This window comes from Ambystoma mexicanum, chromosome 1q (assembly GCF_040938575.1).
Source record: "Ambystoma mexicanum isolate Mex_15411 chromosome 1q, UKY_AmexF1_1, whole genome shotgun sequence".
NCBI classification, from domain to species: domain Eukaryota; kingdom Metazoa; phylum Chordata; class Amphibia; order Caudata; family Ambystomatidae; genus Ambystoma; species Ambystoma mexicanum.
In genome coordinates, this window is record NC_090922.1 from 120,702,362 (window position 1) to 120,720,911 (window position 18,550).

Consider the following 18,550-nt stretch of genomic DNA (forward strand, 5'->3'; position numbering starts at 1 on the left):
ATATTACTGGTATTGTTCGACTGGCTGGGGGTAGCAAAGGAACAGTTTTCCTCAAAACTTTAAATTTTACTAACCCTGCGCTGCATATGGCAGAAATCTGCGCCTATCGCGATCCAGTGGGCAGGAGCTTTACCCTGAGGCTTTTTACTGATGCACAGGCCAATGGCAGCGTCCCGAGTTCTGAGCATTAAATGAATACACAAACACATATCGTAAGTAAGAAAAATCTGATATATCACGATTAATTGTGCACCAGAGATCGGCAAATCCAAAGAAAGACATCCAATTATGTATGTCTTCGGCAAGTAATGTGAGTTTTCTTGGAGCATTACTAGTTCTATCTTTAGAGATATCTAAGATTGTGTTAAAGTCCCCTGCCAAATAATCTGGGTATGTACAAATTTAAAGCATTTATCTGCTAAAGTGGAGAGGAACTGTGGATAATCGACATTTTGGTAAGCTATGTTAAGTTGATTTATACCGTTCACTGCTGTCATTTTCATAGTCTCCAGGTGCTCATGTACCCATGCAAGGAAATGCAGGGAGGGTTGCTTAGTGTGGGAGAGAGGGATATCGTAGATGATGTGCTCATCTGCAGATGCATGTAGAATCAGGAGCAACTGGCGTCTGTGTGTGCAAGCTTACTGGATGTGCTTTGTTTTGTGCACTGGGCTTGATGTGTCAGAAAGGGCGGCAGCCAGTGTTTGATTTGTTTGTTGTCTGATGTGGCTGAGCTTGTAGCTTGGTTATAATGATGTGTGGTTTGCATGTTTTCGTGTGTTTATTCACTAGCTCTCTGGGCTTGTGTTGCAGGTGAGGAGTGTGGGTTGTGTGGGAGGGAAGTGGTTTGTGGGATTTGGATGATATATGGTTATTTGTAGTTATGTTATTGTTTTCCATTCGAAACACATCCCTTGGCTTCCACATTTCCGGTTTATACAGGATTGTGTGGTTTGGGCGGTTCGTTCATGGGATGGTTGTTAAATGGTTGATCATTGTTTATCTCGACGACTTGAAAAGACAGGTCTTTAGACTTTTCCTGAAAGTAAGATGGTTTTCTATCATTCTTATTCCTTACGGATCGATTTACATAGTTTGGCTATCAAATAAGAAAAGCAGTTCCTCAGAATTTTCTTTTCTCATAGTATGTTGTTTCCATTTGGAGGCTGGTGCTGGATCTTAACTCTCTCCGGCTGGTATTGGGTACATTTTGTTTGGATGAATTTGTCTCCTTGTCCATGTAGTGATGTATGGGCAAGGCAGAGGACTTTGAAATTGATGCATTTCTTTATTGGTAGCCAATGTTGACTTCTTAGGGCTGGTGTGATACAGTCTCTTCTATTGAATATCAGGAGTAGTCTTGCTGCAGTTTCTTTAATGCTTTGAGGTTTTTTGGTAAGGCGTTCAAGCATTTACAAGTATAGACTATTGAATAGTCGATCCTTGATAATACCAAGGAGATGATTGTGAGGGGTGTGTTTGCGAAGTTGGGGTAAGGGAGGATTCCTCTTATTAATTGGAAAAGAGGTAGAAGCCTTTTTTAGCTATTGCGTTGACTTCTGGTTCGAAGGTGAGGCCATTGCTCATGAGGGTTCCCAGAATTTTTATCACGCTTGATGTCTCTGGTTGAGTTGCCATGGTCGGGAGCCATGTTAAGAATGTCTGTGTTGGACTGTTTTCTTGTGGGGTGAGTAGTATTTCTGTTTTTGTTGGGTTTAGTTTGAGGTTATTGTTTGCCATTCAGGTGTTTATGTTGGTTAGGCATTTATTGTGAGCGCTGTCTCTGTCGTTGTCGTTAGTTATGTTGAAAATGATTTGGGTGTCGTATGCCGAGTTGTAGCTGTCAGTTCATGGGCTTGAATGAGTTTCTTTAGAGGGGTCATATAGATGTTGAAGAGCAGTTGGGAGATAATTGATCCTTGTGATACACCTCACGTCTGATTTTTGTGTTCGATGTGAATAGTGGAATGTGGATTTTTTTCTGATCGGTCAATGATGATATATTTCAGCCTTTACAAAGCAGAACTTTGTATGCCGGATTGCTCCAGTTTATTGATTAGGATTGTGGGCCTGATTGTATCAAATGCAACTGATATGTCCAGTAGTACGAGGGCGATTGGGTTTTGTTGTCTGCGTTCATTTTTAGGTCATCTCATATGGAGAGGAGTGCTGATTCTGTTCCTCTCATGGGTCTGAAATCGACCTGGGACTGGACAAGTATTTCATTGCTTTCTACATGATTGAGTAGTTATTTGTATACTTGGTTCTCCAGGATTTTTGATGGAAATGGTAGGTTTGATATGGGCCTGTAGTTAGTAGGATCATCCATATTTTCCCATCTCATCTTTTAGGAGAGGTTTGATGTACGCTGATTTGAATGACTTTGGTACTTTTCTAGTGCTTAGTGATAGGTTCATTAGTAGTTGGATGTAGAGGGTTGGTGTTTTTATGGCAGAGTAGCTTTTTGCAGATATCCTGTGGGTATGGGTCGCGGGGAGATCGGCTATGTTGGCATGTTTTAATAGTTTGTCAAAAATGTCCACACTTATAGACTAAAATCGATCGAGTGTTATGGTGTCTGTTGAGGAGCTGGTTTCTGGCGGGGTATTGCTTGTGATCCTGTGAGGTGGGTCGATGGCCTGTTGTATTGCTTCTATTTTTGCTCCTAGATGGGCCATGATGCTATCGCACAAGGTTTGCGAGAGTATGATGTTGTTGCAGGAAGTTGTTTTTGTAATTTCCTTAACAATTCTAAATATTTATTTTTGTGGGTTTGTTGCTGATTGGATTCTCACACTATGGTATGCTTTCTTAGCTTGCAGAAGTGTTGACTTGTATAGCTGGATTTGTCGCTGGTAGTTCATTTGGTCTACTTGGTTGTAGTGTTTCTGCCATCGCTTTTCTAGTTTCTGCATTCTTTTTTCAGTTCCCTAAATTCCTGTGTGAACCATCATCACAGAAGCCCTCACATTTCTTTCCTCACGACATGTAAGCCGCAGACGAGCACGGGTCCCCCTCATAGCCTGAGGGCACAGGCTGGAGTGCACGCTCCAGCCACAGCCCGCTGATGTCACCAGCAGGTAAATCAAGCCCCAGCCTCACCAGCACCTTCAGGTTCGGATCTGTCCTCAGGTGCACAACCTCTTCTTTGATCAATCTGCATTAAGACAGTTCTTCCCTTGCAGCATTAAGCCATGTATGAACACAAATCCCTGTCTAAGTCTGAGGTCGCAGGCAGGAGCATACATCCCGCATCACAGCTGGTCAATACTGCCAGCAAGGAAATCTAGTACCAGGCTCACCAGCCCATTCTGGACGGTTGTATACGAATTGTTCGTTTTACAACTGTTCGAATTACAATTGACCTTTTCACAATTGACCGAATTGTGAAGGTCAATTGTAACATATATGTGGGGGGAAACCCCCCCACAACCTCCCACCCAACGCCAAACCCCCCAAAACCCATATATATATATATATATATATATATATATATACGGTCAATTGTGAAAAGGTCAATTGAGACCCTTTAAATTCGGTCAATTGTTCATTCGAACAATTGTAAACAAACAATTTGGGTAATACCTTCTGGGCCAGGCTGGACCTCCGGTACGCAGCATCTTCCTGGTTTATCATTCCTCAGACCAATGTCTCCTGCCAGTCGTACAAAGGCAGGAAAGTGCAGAGAAAAACTGCTTTCCAAGGATTCAGCGAGCCCACTTAAAGGATGTTTATGTTGTTCTCCACGCTGAGCTTCTTAGCTAAGCTGCCATTTTATGCAATGGCTCTCTGAATTGATAAACTGAAGAGGCATTTTGAAAATCAAGCTGGTCATTTCCGAGACTTTTTAAGATGTATCTATATATCATGAATAAATGTGCATGTTTTATATGAACTGTACACGTACACATACAGGTTCAAAGTACCTTTTTAAACTGCTCTTTGGGGGATTATAAACTAATCATATGAAACACCTTTTCATATGTATAGGAAAGATAGTAGTAACGGGTATGATCTATGTAGAGATCGCTAGGGGGTCTCTAGAAATTATATCTATTGGCAAGCTGCCTACTCCTCTCCCAAAGTCCACCCTTGGGGACCTGATAAATTGTCAGAACTTAAGTTGGATGGGCATGGAGTAACTGCGCTCTGCCTTTTGAGAATTATACCATAGACTATTTAGAGCATTAAAAGTAAAAAATAATATAGTAATAGTAGTTGCCAAGAAACATTAACGGGCATGTTTCTTTTTTTTTATTGGTCCTGTGATATGGTAGTCAGCCAAGACGTGTTTCGACTTTTGGGTCGTCCTCAATGACAAAGTGTTTGTGGTAGACAGCACTGGTGACCCTGTCAAATGTCTATGCGTGGGCAAAGGCCATGAATTAGAACTTCAATGTCCTTCTCAATTGTTGGGTGCTGTCTCAAAGCAGTTTTTAAACATAACCTGCGCCTGTTGGCCGAATCCCATAGTGTAGATGCTCTCACAGGTCGTAATGACATTAGATTGTCAATTATTTATGCGATGTGCAGAATCTAAGTGATTTTACCGCGGCTGAAACTACCGCGGGCAAAACGTTCGCATGAGAAGGGTGCAAACTACCAAAAGTTTGCACCTTTCTCATGCGAACACACATACATTCTCACACAAACACACACAACACACCCATAACACCCCCCTACCCACACCGTCAGCACAACCCCCAAACTCCCAATATAAACAAACCTCACTTACCTTCATCTTCACGCTGGGTTGCTGCAGCGCCAGTTCCCTTTCACTTACGTGATCGGGAACTGGCGCTGCAGGGTCCTTTTCTTTTCTTTTTTTATTAAACAGAATGCTGCGGGGGTGTCCCCCGCAGGCCTCGCTCACTATACCATAAAATATAGTGAGCGGGGCATTGCGGGGGACACCCCCGCAGCCCTATTTTTTTTTTACAATGCTACCACCAATGGTTTGAACTTTTGGTGTTCTAACCTTTGGTGGTAGCATTTTTGGAACTTTTGGTCGTTGCGACCATTTTTTTCGGTACAATCATCCTAAATCATTGTGCAGTCAATAGTGGGTACAATACCTAGATTACAAATAACTCTGGTTTCAATACCAATGACATTCCGAAAATCAAGCTGGTAATTTTCGAGATATTCACTTTTTAAGATGTACCTATATGTCATGAAGGAATGTGCATGTTTTATATGAACTGTACATGTACACATACAGGTGCAAAGGACCTTTTTTAAACTGCTCTTTGTGGGATTATAAGCTGATCATATGGAAACACCTTTTCATATATATACATATATAATCAATTATAAATGTGCTTTATTCCGGCTTAAAACCATAAAAGCGTACAGCAATAAAAACAGTTAATCTACATGAAAAGAATATCAGCATGATAAAACATGATCACATGTGAAAAAGTGTACCTGCATTAGTTGCACAGGGCATTATCCTTGATTGGGTGCCCCATCGAACACAATTGATTAAATACATTTGATATATTCACACTGTAAGCAAAGAAAATGTTGAACTATTTCATTATTGAAAGGGGGACTCATGAATAGGAGTGCAGATATGTCTTGCTGCCTATTCCAATGAAATGCTCTAGTGATTAACCAGAAGAGCTAGCACTAATGGGAGCATAAACTCGCAGTCCATCTTTTGTTTCCTTTTAAACTCTGTACGTCAAAGAAGAAAAAGAGGACTACAAGGAGTCCACTTTGCCTTTGGTGCACCTTTGCCTTAGCAGCCAAGCTCGGTGGATACATTTAGTCACCTTATTGACTGTGGCTTGTTTGCAGCTGTTTTTAAAACAAACAAGGCTAAATGTGTAGTTTGCACACCCTCCATTCTCAGGGTAGATTTCGGGTAGGCCGCTCTGAGCGATCTCAGATTTAGGCAGAAAAAGAAAAAAAGGTTTCTGGCAACAGGCCACACACATAATGGGCAGATGCCGGTAGTCCCAGTACCCCAATTATTTGTAAAAGAGGCCAGTCTCAAGGTTCCCATCCTAAAATCCATGTAAAGGCCGCAGGCATCCGGTGGGTCAACGAGGTCTACATACGTCTCACAGCCAAACTCCATTGGATTCCATGTATTTATATATATATTTTAGTTGATCTATTCCTTAAACAGTCCCACAGAACCAACATGATGCCACTGCGCGGAGTAGGTGTGGGCATCTGCATGCATGAAAAAAACGATGCGCGGTTTATTGGAAAGAAAGGCCGGGCCAGGCTGCGGATGAAGGCTTGCAGGCCGGTTCCCTCTGCCCACCTCCCTTTCTACTCTTACCACAGGACCCTTGTCTGTCTCCAGTTTTATTCTTCAAAGTAGATTTCACACATGTGCGGTTACATGAAAAAAGACAAGGATGGTATATTCCTTCCTTTGGCGCTACCTTGCGGCTTTGCCTGCCACAAATGACCTCTCCTAAATTGGTTTGTTTACTTTCAGTACTGCAGCACAGCGGCCTCTGGTACATGTGGGGAAGTCGCATCATTATAAAATGCATATTCTTTCCACCACAAAATGCGTTTTATTGACACCAGTCAAATATACATGTTTTGCTATGAAAAGCTTTCTTACCCTTGTACAGTTAACCTCGGGTTTTCTCCACCAGGAATATGATTTAACGTTGATGAGTACTGCTCTGTTGAACAAGGGCGATTGACTAAATTGAACAGTCTTAATTTAATTTTATTTTTTATTAAGTGACCAATATTTATTTTGAGTACATAATTCATAGGAGTGATTTCATTCTCACCATTCATTGAAATTAATTCACTGCTTTGACATCATTCCAGTGAATTAGGCATTTTAATTACTCTTCAATAACTTTTACCAATTAAGTGAGAAAAAATAAATATATACCTTTATTACAAATGTGGTGGTATATCTCTGCTGTTACGGTCTTATTTTTCAGACTAGAGGGAAAAGTTATGTCGTGGATGGTAATAACTTTGGCCATCTTTGGTGAATATGCATTAAACCTAACTAAACAAGCTCTGGCAATGCCAAAAGTGTGGGCTTTTGTGTAGGCATCGGAAAAAAGCACTTGCCAGGCACAGTCGTAGTGGTATTACCTACGCATTGTTGGTAGCAGGTGCAACATGGTACGAGTACCTGGACATCTAATAGCAATGCCTGGCAAAAGCTTAAAACTTATGCACAAGCCAAAAAAGCTGGCATTGCCAATGCTTGTTTTAAACAGAACTTCAGTGGCTTTACAAATGCTTGTTTTTAACAGGGCTTCAGTGAAGAAAACACATAGTGCATAGGCCTGATTAAAGCGAGCTCAAAGAGCTCCCATGAGGAGGTGTTGCAGAGGCAGGGATGGGCGGGAGTGGCCATAGGGATTAGCATGGGCATGGGCAGGCTATGGGTGGGCACTTAACCAAAGAACCCCTGCAGACTCTGTGTCCATCCTCATATGTCCTTCCTCCCTATCTCTACTGCAATGCAATAGTTTTGGCTTATGGGCGTCGTAAGCAACACCTAATAGCCCAAACTAAAAATACTTGCCCCGGTAAGCTGGATCCAGGTTGATTAAGGCTGAGAAAAGTTATAGAAGGTGGGTCCCAAATGTTGCATTATCCATTCAAACTCCCATCACCCATACACATCTGTCTAGGATAGCACAAACACTGCTCTCTTTTTTTGTATGTGGTCTGAATCTGAATAGTGGGCTTAAAAATTAAATAAAAAAGAGGAAGAATGACAGTATATGGTTGTGTCTGCAGAAGTCTGTAGATTCATGAGTTGGATTTCAATTTAAAATGTTAGTCTGGCATCAAACCTAGCGTTTGCTGAGGTCTGAAGACACATCCTAAAAAGATACACAGGGCATAATTAAAATGTCTACGGCATGCCCACAGAGGTAGCGTGGGCCATGGCGTCACATAGAGGCATTATACATGCAATGATTATTTTTAATAAAAATACACTTATTTGCATAGGGGATTGATACCATAAGCTGATCTTTGGCCCACTAAGTGGCCATACTTGCCACAGACACTAAAATGCTTTTTCCGCTTCCTGGATCCATGGACAATAAACCAACAGATTGCGCAATGGTTGGGAAGTGGGGTGCAGGATGTCTTTTATGTGCCTCATAAATGCAGATGATGGATCCAGCAAATTGACACGGGTGAGCCTGGCGAGTGGGATTTTCAACAGTTCCAATCCCTGCGGGGACTTACACACGGCAAGATAGTAATTTGTACCACATTTTAGAGGTAATTCAACATTTTTCTTACTGAAACTTCATAGCATTGGTTATGTTGCCATTTCGACTAAATAAATGTGACTTCCTTCCAAAGCTGCAGGAACACCTGGTTTTAGTAAGAGACAGCAATTACATTTAAAAAGGCTAATTCGTACAATTACACCACACTGCTAGAAACTGTGGACAACGAAATAAAAATAAGGTAGAAAAATAGCAAAAAGTGTGCGCAAAACAGAGATCAAAGGCTCATCAGGATCCCAACCCTAATCTCTGCCATCTGTTCCTGGAAGATTGATTACATTGACCTCAGCCAAGAAGCCATCCTTTCTCCTTCACAAGCGCTCCACTGGATTCGGGTTCCTTATTGTTTGTCAAAATACGCATCACAACCCAAAGATTCCAGTTATCAAAACTAATTCAGGAAATAATACAGGATTTTTTCAATTCAAGATGTTCAAATGTCAATAGTATCACAAAAAAAGAGCTAAAAGACAAATGGAGTCATTATGAGTTCGCCAGTGATGATAGCTCAGCGGGTTGAGCGTGATCTGCTTTGCAGGTCGCAGGTTCGACTTTCATCCTTCTGAGGTCGATAAATGAGTACTAATTTCGGTTGGGTGATATTGTATGTAAATATGAGCGCTTTGGATTAAGGCGCTATATAAATAACACATCATTAACATTAAAATTGGAGGCATATGTCAAATACCACACATTTTACCATCCACCGAATTCAAGGTTTGGTCAAATACCATCAGTGGTAATACAGACACATTTTCTGCCAAAAATCTGGCTATTTTTCCCTCTGCCTCAGAGATAGAGGAAGACATTCCAAACTGGCCAAAAACATTTGAATATTTTAGAGTTCAGAGAGAAACTGCAGGTGCTTACTTCTCTCACTTAGTTGCCCGTGTAAATATCGACCCTTTTATGCATTAAAAACTGTACAGCGCTGCACATCAAGTGGGAATGGGGAAAAATGTTGAAAATAACATCTTTTTAGATCACCACCTCTGCTAGTGCAAAAATGCGAATTGGGCAGATTGTGTGTAATACCAACAGCTGAGGTGGTAATTGCTAGCAGCTCTATTTCACAAACAAAAACATCACCCAATTTACAATGGCCTCTAAAAAATGTACAGTACTGAAACACTTGTGTATAGGCGCGTTATAAATGCCTTATCATATCATATCATATCATAGTGCTAAAATAGGCATTTGGTTAATCCAGAGTTTCAAGCTGGAAACAACAGTGAACCGATTTTTACCTCCACCTCCAAGATTCCGGTTTTTCATACAAGATCCATAACTATATTACACGACTGGCAAAGATTTCCTCTAAAAAACTATGAGAAACAACAGGGGACAGTGGTTGATCCAAAATGGTGCAATCAAAACTGGCGACACCTCCCATATATGCTTTCACATTTTCTTTTACATTTTAATAAGGTGCTCTATATGAAAGCTAATAGTGTAAATCTCTAGCTAAACTTTGAATATCAAAGCACCCTAAGGAGGCTCTGTGTTGCTTGCCGCACCATGCCAAGCCGCAGAAGTCGTGGCATCCCCACACGATAGAAGATCAGCTTGCTAAACAGGCGAATTGTCCATTCAAATCGGTCCCTAAGTTATGGGCTAAAGTGCTATTTGCCCTTTTTAATTCCATTATTATGAAAAGTTGCCTACAGCGGGGGCTAATATTATACCAATCTATAAAAAAGGGTGACAGACTTGACCAGACTAATTATTGGCCCATCTCTTTATCAGATTCCAGGAGTAACATTTTCTCTTTGTTGATTCTAGAAAAGTTGGCGAAATGGGCCTTTAAAGAAGAAGTTTTTGATTCATGTCAAGCCGGTTTTAGAAGAGGTTTGGGGAGAATGCAAATTGTTTATTTATTAAAATTATTGACAGCCCAAGCAAAAGCCTTGGATAAAGCAATTTATATGGAGGTCTTGGACCTCCCCCAGGCTTTTGACTGTGTGAACAGAGGAAAATGGTTGGAAGAAGATGGCAGGGAAAAACTGTCCTGATGCCCTATTGCAATTACCTTGCATTCAGATACTCGTATTCAAGTGAGAAGGGATCAAGAAGGCTCTACCACTCGCTGCTTTGAACCGAGACGAGGACTGGGTCAAGGATGTGTCCTGGCCCCTTTTTATTTATTTTTATATTCATGACATTGGTGTCTCTTTTATTAATATAGCTTCAAACCCTCCCAGGTTGGGTCTGCTACCTATACAATACGTAACATATACTGGTGACATAGTTATTTGTGATTGCACCCCTAAAGGCCTACGTCGAAAACTAAGGTGATGAAAGTACCGCCAAGAAGCATGTAAATTCAATTTTGTTTTAGGTCAAAATCTGTATGAAATGGTGTAAGCTTTTAAATATCTAGGGGTAATTTATTCATGATGTACCCAATAAGCATGATCTAATGGCTCTATTTCAGCTACCATGGACTGGGAACTAAAAGAGGCCCTGGAAATAATTACTGGGGACCAAAAGAGGCCCTGGAAATCATTTTCAAAGGGGCCCCACATGACACATTTTCAGCAAGTCCAATGCTTTTCCTATGAGAAAATTTAGAAATACAACACAAAAGAGGCCCAGGGTGCAGAGGCCCACTGGGAAATCTCCAGAGTCCCGTATAGGCCAGTCCAACCCTGTATTTCAGTCCCGTGCTAGAGTAATGGCGGCTGAAATGAGAGCGTTGGACAAACGTTTTGGATGTTTTTCTCTGCTTCCTGTTTGGCAATTATACCTAAACATGTTTTTTCCTAGACTGAGGTCGAAGCAGGTAAATTGGAAGCTCTGATATGGAGGAGGACATTAGCTTTGGCACAAGGGATCCCTATTAGTTTGATAAGACATGATGTAGGCCTAATCTCCTTACAGGCCCGGATAAATTGGCAGATGCTGCAAATATATTCTACATTTCTTGATCCTCCCCCATACTCTATGTATGCAAATCTGGCAAATACTTTACAACACAGGACTTCTATAGTTTTGTATCATTAGACTAAGTCCTGTGTTCACTTGATATCAGAAATGGGTTATTCGATCTGGGATTTGACTGTGACATCCGCAAAAGTGACTGTTCGAATTCGACTGGATATCGACAAGAGAAAAATGTATGCAATATCACTTGTTCACTTGCTCAGCTTTTGACAGAGATGGAATGGGACACTGAAGATACCTGAGGGGCGAGTGTTAGGTCATCGATCAGGATGCCTATATTGTGTACTGTGGAAGAGATTGTCGGAATTGAAACAATATTATGCCTCCTATCGCAGCAATTGTATGTGTATTGGCCTACGCCAAGTTGTCTAAACATCATATGCGAACAAACTCCGCGGCAAGGTTTTGACCTTAGAGAAAGCAATGTAAGTCGCCATCTTGGATTAAGCCGCCATTTTAGGTTCTCTTGTAATGTGGAAGTCACCCTAAACATCAAAATGGAGGCCGAATGACATTCTGAGTAAGATTCTGGCCGTTGTGACCTCCGTACACACAAATAATTAATATGCCTGCAGGCCACTTGTCGGGGTCGCGAACTGAGATCTTGTCCTATTGTTGACCTATGTGTAAATGTACAACTATATCAGCGAAACTAATCAAAATGCATATATTATAGGATTGACCAGGCAAGGAACCCATAAGCCCGATCCCTAGAATGGTTAACCCGCGAGGGGATTGGCCAAGGGCTGGATAAAGAGTATAAAAAGCCCAAGTATTCCAATGTACGCTCTCTCTTACTAATGCATCGAACCTTCGTTGAAGTTCGTTACGTTACTCTGAGAGCCGAATAGCTATCCGTTTGTCAATTGACTTTGGTAACTGTTGTAGCTTTTAAATAAAGTACTTGTATGTTCTTTGTAACCTGTGTTGGTGTGTTTCTTTTTGGGCTTCCCGGCCTCATATTATTTTTATGTTTTCACAGTTGGCGCCCGAATAGGGACCCTCAAGATTGATGCCAGATCATTGAAGGTTGACGCAGACTATCGAACCGGGATCGGACGGTGTGATACTGCGGGCCTGACTGAACGAGTCGCGATATCTCAGCAGCGCTGCACGATCCGATCCTTGGACGATAGTCGTGTGGTCTGACACGGCATCTTGACGAGGGTCCATTTTTGAGGCAGGCAGATTTGTCGAAACCACCAAACACAAGGTAAAATTCGTTAGGTAAGTTCTTTGGTAAACCGTACAGTCCTCCTTAGGTTTGGTCAGGTGCAGTCGTGACCCGGCTCTTAATTTAACCCTGACAATTTGAATTTGGCGTATTGTATCTGCAGACACAATTACTGACCAGGTAACACCAATTTTTTGTGAAATGCCTGGGAAATTGTCTGGCTGCTTTAGGGCTCTGTTCCGCAGCGATCGACAATCTTTGGAATTTAGCCGCCCGGCACCACAGGAGGGGTCGCCGGCATGTACTATGTACTGTAAGTATGGCATTGGAAGTATAGTATTTAATGATATTTGGCACAGACAAACCAGACATGCCTCCGAATTTCAGTGGCCAATCAATGGTAGTTTCGAGATCCCCCGTATTGAATACCTAGAATCGGTCTTGCTAAAAAAGAAGGCCAGACCTGCAGCATTTGATGTTTTGCAGAATTGGAAAAAAGAAGTGTTGCAGCAGCTTAAAAGTAGGGATAAACATGCACGTCGTCATAAAACAAATGCCGAAAAAGCGTTGTTATATGATAAAGAAAAACATTCGGAGTCAGTCAAAAATATGGATAGGGCTTTCTCACTAGGTATCCAGAAAATGTATCCCTCTAAAGATTTCCATGTTTCTGAAGAATTTATTGAAAAATTGTTAAACGAACGCAGGCCTGGTGCCTCTGCGCCACCTCCGTATGATCCTCTCCCGGGTGCTCTGCCCATTCCTGCTGTTGTTCCTGCTGTTATTCCTGTTCCCCCTGTACAACCTATTGTTCCTATTCCTCTAGTTGTTGTTCCTCCACCTATCCTGCCACCCCTTCCTCTTGCGCCGATAGTTGCACCCTTATTGAATTTGCCCACACCTCTGCTCCCGAGTGGTTCTGTATTGACTGAAGTTGATCAGGGTGCGGGGTCAAAGATTGTCACTCGTAATACTGTTTCCGCAGACAAGAAACGAGAATTATTTGCATGGGCTAAGCACTGTATGGAGAAAGGTGATCAAGTTAACGTTTTTTCCACATTATCAAATTTGAACAATTTTCCCGAGAAAAATGTTTTTATCGAAGGTTTGGGGACTCATTTATGTGTGATGTGGGGTAGATTACAAAATTCGGATCTCCCACAAGGGGTGAGGGATCTAAATGCTTTAGCACTTTCGAGGGACACAGAGGAGAAAGTACATGGTCATGTTGAAAGATTGTTTGAGTATAGGAGGGACTTTGAGAAATCGCGAGATGAGGCTGATGAAGACGACAGTATGTATGTGCAGAAACGGTTCCTTCCGTGTCGTAGATCGGCACCTGAGGAAGTACGAATTTGTACCAAAGATGCGATTCGATGGATCTCAGATTCATCGATATCGCCAGATGAAGTATATGGCACGTATAGTCAGTATACAGTAGAAATGCAGAGGAAGGTGATTCAGGTAATGGTACAGTACCTGCAGGAAGAATGTGTAAGGAAGAAGGTTAGTTGTCCTATAAAGTTATTGGGAATTTGTAAAAGGGCTTTTTCGCCCGACACTTCTTCGACTGCCTTAGCGCTCGACCCGGCTCTGTTGCTTAGTAAGCGGTCAGAGTTACCTATATCTCAGTTGCCTATGAGAGAGGTTCCTCCGACATTTGTCCCAAAGGTTGAGATTCCCGCTAACGCTGGGACTGGTGCACCCGCTGTGGATATCCCTGCACATTATGTATCACAATTTGTTCACGTCCCGTTTTCACGACAGGAAGTGAACACTATTAGACAATCAATTCCCGATATCAGGAAAAACCTGACAGGATTCTACAAAGAGATAGAGTCCGTTTTGCAGTCCTCTGTGTTCACCTTGAGTGACATTGACTTGCTATTCCCTGTACTGCTGCCCGTAGATATATGGAAGCAGGTTCGAACAATAGACGATGTGCCAGGATTAGGAGATACGTGGGCTAACATGACTAGGATTGATGGGGAAAGACCAGCTGGTGAGAAACCACCTCAGGCAATACTTACTTTGCCTGATAGAATTGTCGCAAAATTGAAAACCATAATTCCTGAGAAAATAATTATTTGGGACAAGCTTACGGCCTGTGTTCAAGGAAAAACTGAAGGTGCCACCGAGTTCTTTAATAGATTCGAACAGGTATTCTCTGATTTCAGTGGACAGGACTTGGGCACAGAGTCTGGGAAAAGGTTGTTTGTGGACAAATTTGTACGTGGGTTTTTGCCCGACATCCAGTCACAGATTATGTCCTCTGAGAGCGCTTGGCAGGCGAAATCCCAATCTGAAGTTTTGCACATGGCTCAGTATTATGAGAACCGTGTGAATAATGAAAAAGAGAAAATAGAGAAGAGGAAAGGAGATTTGAAGACAAAAGTATTGTTAGAACAAATTCTTAGAAATCCCAGAGGAAGTACGTCACAGATCAGAGGTCAGTATGTCCCAAAAGGAAACGCTCCTTTGGGTCCTGTGAATGTTAATCAATGTGCCTATTGCCGCCAGGGAGGTCATTGGCGAGCACAGTGCCCCGTCCTTCGACAAAGGTCAAACAATGCGTTTGGGAGTATGGGTAGACGACCTAGAGGTCGCCCTGGAGCAGGGGGCCCTGATAGAGGTCAGTTTTCACAAGATCCTCAGCAAACTTTTTCACGGGAAAATCAGACTTCGAGTGTGGACGCAAGAAACATATTTGATCACCCTTCTGCTGCCTACCTTTCTGAAGAGCTTCCTTCCGATAACATTTTGTTCCGTTAGGACTGCCCGAAGCAGGGTTTGGAACCCTCACCTATTCCAGTTAATCAGAAAGGTCACTACGTTGAATTGTTAGTGGGGAATAGGAAACATCAGTTTTTGATAGACACTGGAGCACAGAAGTGCTCCATTGATCATTCCCGGGTTCCAAACATTCCACTGTCAGGGCAAACAAATGTTTCTGTAGGGTTTTCTGGTATACCAATTGTTTGTCCGGTTTCTTCGCCGGTGTCTGTTTCTTTGGGTCCCTTTACGGACCATTGTCCCTTCCTTCTGACTTCGAACTGTGGAGAGAATTTGCTGGGGTTAAATCTGTTGAAGAAATTGAATGCAGTAATTCATTGTTCCTCTGATGGAGTACGACTGACGGTTTCACCACAGCAACTTCCCAATTCTCAGTTTTTGACTCGACCATTGCCTCCTGAGTTTAGTGTTGTTCCAGAATGTTTATGGGCGGCTGACGACAACGATGTCGGGGTGCTACAGATTGAGCCCGTTAAAATAGTTTTGAAACATGGAGTTAAACTTCCACACATTCCACAATATAAAATATCAGTTGAGGGCGAGCGTGCTTTGAAGTGCATTGTCTCCGATTTTTTGCATCGAGGGGTGATTGAAGAGATTGCAGGTAGTTTATGTAACAGCCCAATTTTGCCTGTATACAAGAAAGGCGACAATGCAATCCCATACCGTTTTATAATTGATGTTCGTGCTATTAACAAAGTTGTCGCCCCACAATTTCCAATTGTGCCTGATGTAACAACGATACTAACAATGATCCCTGCTACAGCTACGCACTTTAGTGTTGTGGATTTAAGGAATGCTTTCTTTAGCATTCCTATACAGAAGGAGAGTAGATATTTGTTCGCGTTCACCTTGGGAGGACGTTCATTTACATTTACTCGGGCACCTCAAGGGTATACTGAAAGTCCAAGCATTTATAGTAGAGCTTTGAAAGAGCAGCTCGACACCCTTGAATTGCCACCTACTTGTACACTACTTCAGTATGTCGATGATTTGCTTTTGGCTGCAGATTCTGAAAGTGCTTGTAAAGAAGGCACTGTATTGTTACTTATTCATCTGGCCGAAAACGGTCATAAAGCTTCGCTCAAGAAATTTCAATATTGTTGTCAGGAGGTCGCCTATTTAGGCTACCTCCTTTCAAAGGAGGGGAGAAGATTGACACCTGAAAGAATAAAACTCATTTCTGGCATGTCTGCTCCAAATACACAGAAGGAAGTCAGGGCCTTAATAGGTATGGCTTCTTACTGTAGGTTGTGGATCCCGAACTTTTCACTAGTGATAAAACCGATGTTGGCTTTGATGAAGAAGGGCATTTCTCTGCCGCTGCCATGGAAATCGGAACATCAACGATCATTTGAGCTTCTCAAAACCGCGTTATGCTCTGCACCGGTTCTGGGTACTCCAAATTATGACAAGGCCTTTGTGTTGTTTGTGCATGAATGTGATGAATGTGCTTTGGCTGTGTTAACACAGGAACAAGGAGGGAAGAATAGGCCGTGCGGCTACTACTCCTCCGCCCTTGATCCTGTCGCATGCGCTTTGCCAAGATGTTTGCGAGCTGTCGCTGCTGCTGCCGCGTCTGTAAAACAGGAATGGTCCTAGGCCATGATTTAATTTTGATGGTACCTCACTCTGTAGATGTCCTATTGAATAAAACCCAAACGCAACACCTCACTTCTGCACGGCTGACAAGGTATGAATTAATTCTGTTTGCCCCTCACATTCAAATTAAGAGGTGTTGTGTTCTTAGTCCGGCTGAACTTCTACCTTTCCCGCAAAATACTGTTTGCGGTGATGAAGAATTACATGACTGCCTGTATACCACTGAACAGGAAACGAAGGGCAGGATAGATCTTATAGATACTCCTTTAGGTAATGCAGAAGGGGAGCTGTTTTGTGATGGCTCCTGCTTCAAACTCCCAGATGGTACATCTACAGCTGCCTATGCAGTTACTACGTTGAGTACGGTTGTTGAAACTAAGAGAATTCCGCATAACTCCGCGGAGGCCGCAGAGATTATAGCGTTGACACGAGCTTGTGAACTCTCCGAAGGGCATACAGTAAACATATATACTGATAGCCAGTACGCCTTTGGGGTGGCTCACAACTTTGGGAGGCTCTGGTCGGAAAGAGGGTTCCTAACCTCACATGGGACCAAGATCCAGCATGGTCCCCTGATAATGCAATTGCTCTCGGCACTCTCACTCCCTAGGCAGTTAGCGATCATGAAATGTGCAGCACATCGTAAGGTCATAGATGATGTGGGAAAAGGGAACGCTTTTGCTGACCAGATAGCCAGGCAAACGGCTACAGATCTTAGCGCAGACATGTATGCTCTAAGGGAAACAAAAGATGCCTATGTAATGGATGAGGGTATTGGGTCTGTGAGAGATATTCAAACTGATGCCACAATAGAAGAGTCTAAAAGGTGGGCCGAAGGAATGGGGAAACTGGATGATGATGGGTGTTGGGTGGATACATCTGAAGGAAAATGGTTGCTCCCTGATTCATATGTGCTGGCAATGGTTACGATGACACATGGTCCTACGCGTGTGTGTGCTCAGCAGATCACGAAAATGTTAGAACAAGTATGGATGAATGATAAAATTTCGAAGATTGCACACACCATGTTCAGAATTGTATGATTTGCTTACAGCACAATGTGGGGAAGGGGACAGTAACTCCAAGGGGAAGCTTTGGGCCCCCTTCTGTTCCCTTCGAGGTCATCCACTTTGATTTTATCGAGATGGAACAGTGTAACAATCTAAAATATGTTCTTGTGATTATTTGTGCTTTTAGTAAATGGGTCGAGGCTTTCCCCGTTAAAGATGCTACTGCCATGACCACTGCAAAGACTATGGTAAAAGAATTCTTTCCACGATTTGGGCTTCCAAGGGTAATTTGGTCGGACAATGGTCCCCATTTTGTTTCAGCAGTAATTTTGCAGATATGCACAGCGTTACACATTGAAAAACGATTTCACTTGGCTAGACATCCTCAAAGTGTTGGGTTGGCAGAGAGACATAACGGCATTCTGAAGAATAAACTTGCAAAAACATGTGCCGACACCAAACTAAAATGGCCAGATGCCTTACCTATTGTATTCTTAGCCATGCGAACCACACCTCAAACTAAGACTGGGCTCTCCCCCTTTGAGGTAGTGATGGGGAGACTTGCTAATATTTGGGGTCTTCCGAGGCCTAAAACATTGAGGGAGGTTGACAATGTATTGCTTGTAGACTACTGCAACCAGTTGACTAAAAATCTGTATTTCAGTTATCATCAGGTCCAATCAGCTTTACCTGTACGGTTTACGGGCCCAGGACACGATATTCAGCCTGGAAGTTGGGTCCTAGTGAAGGCCTACGAAAGGTCTTCCTGTCTCACTCCT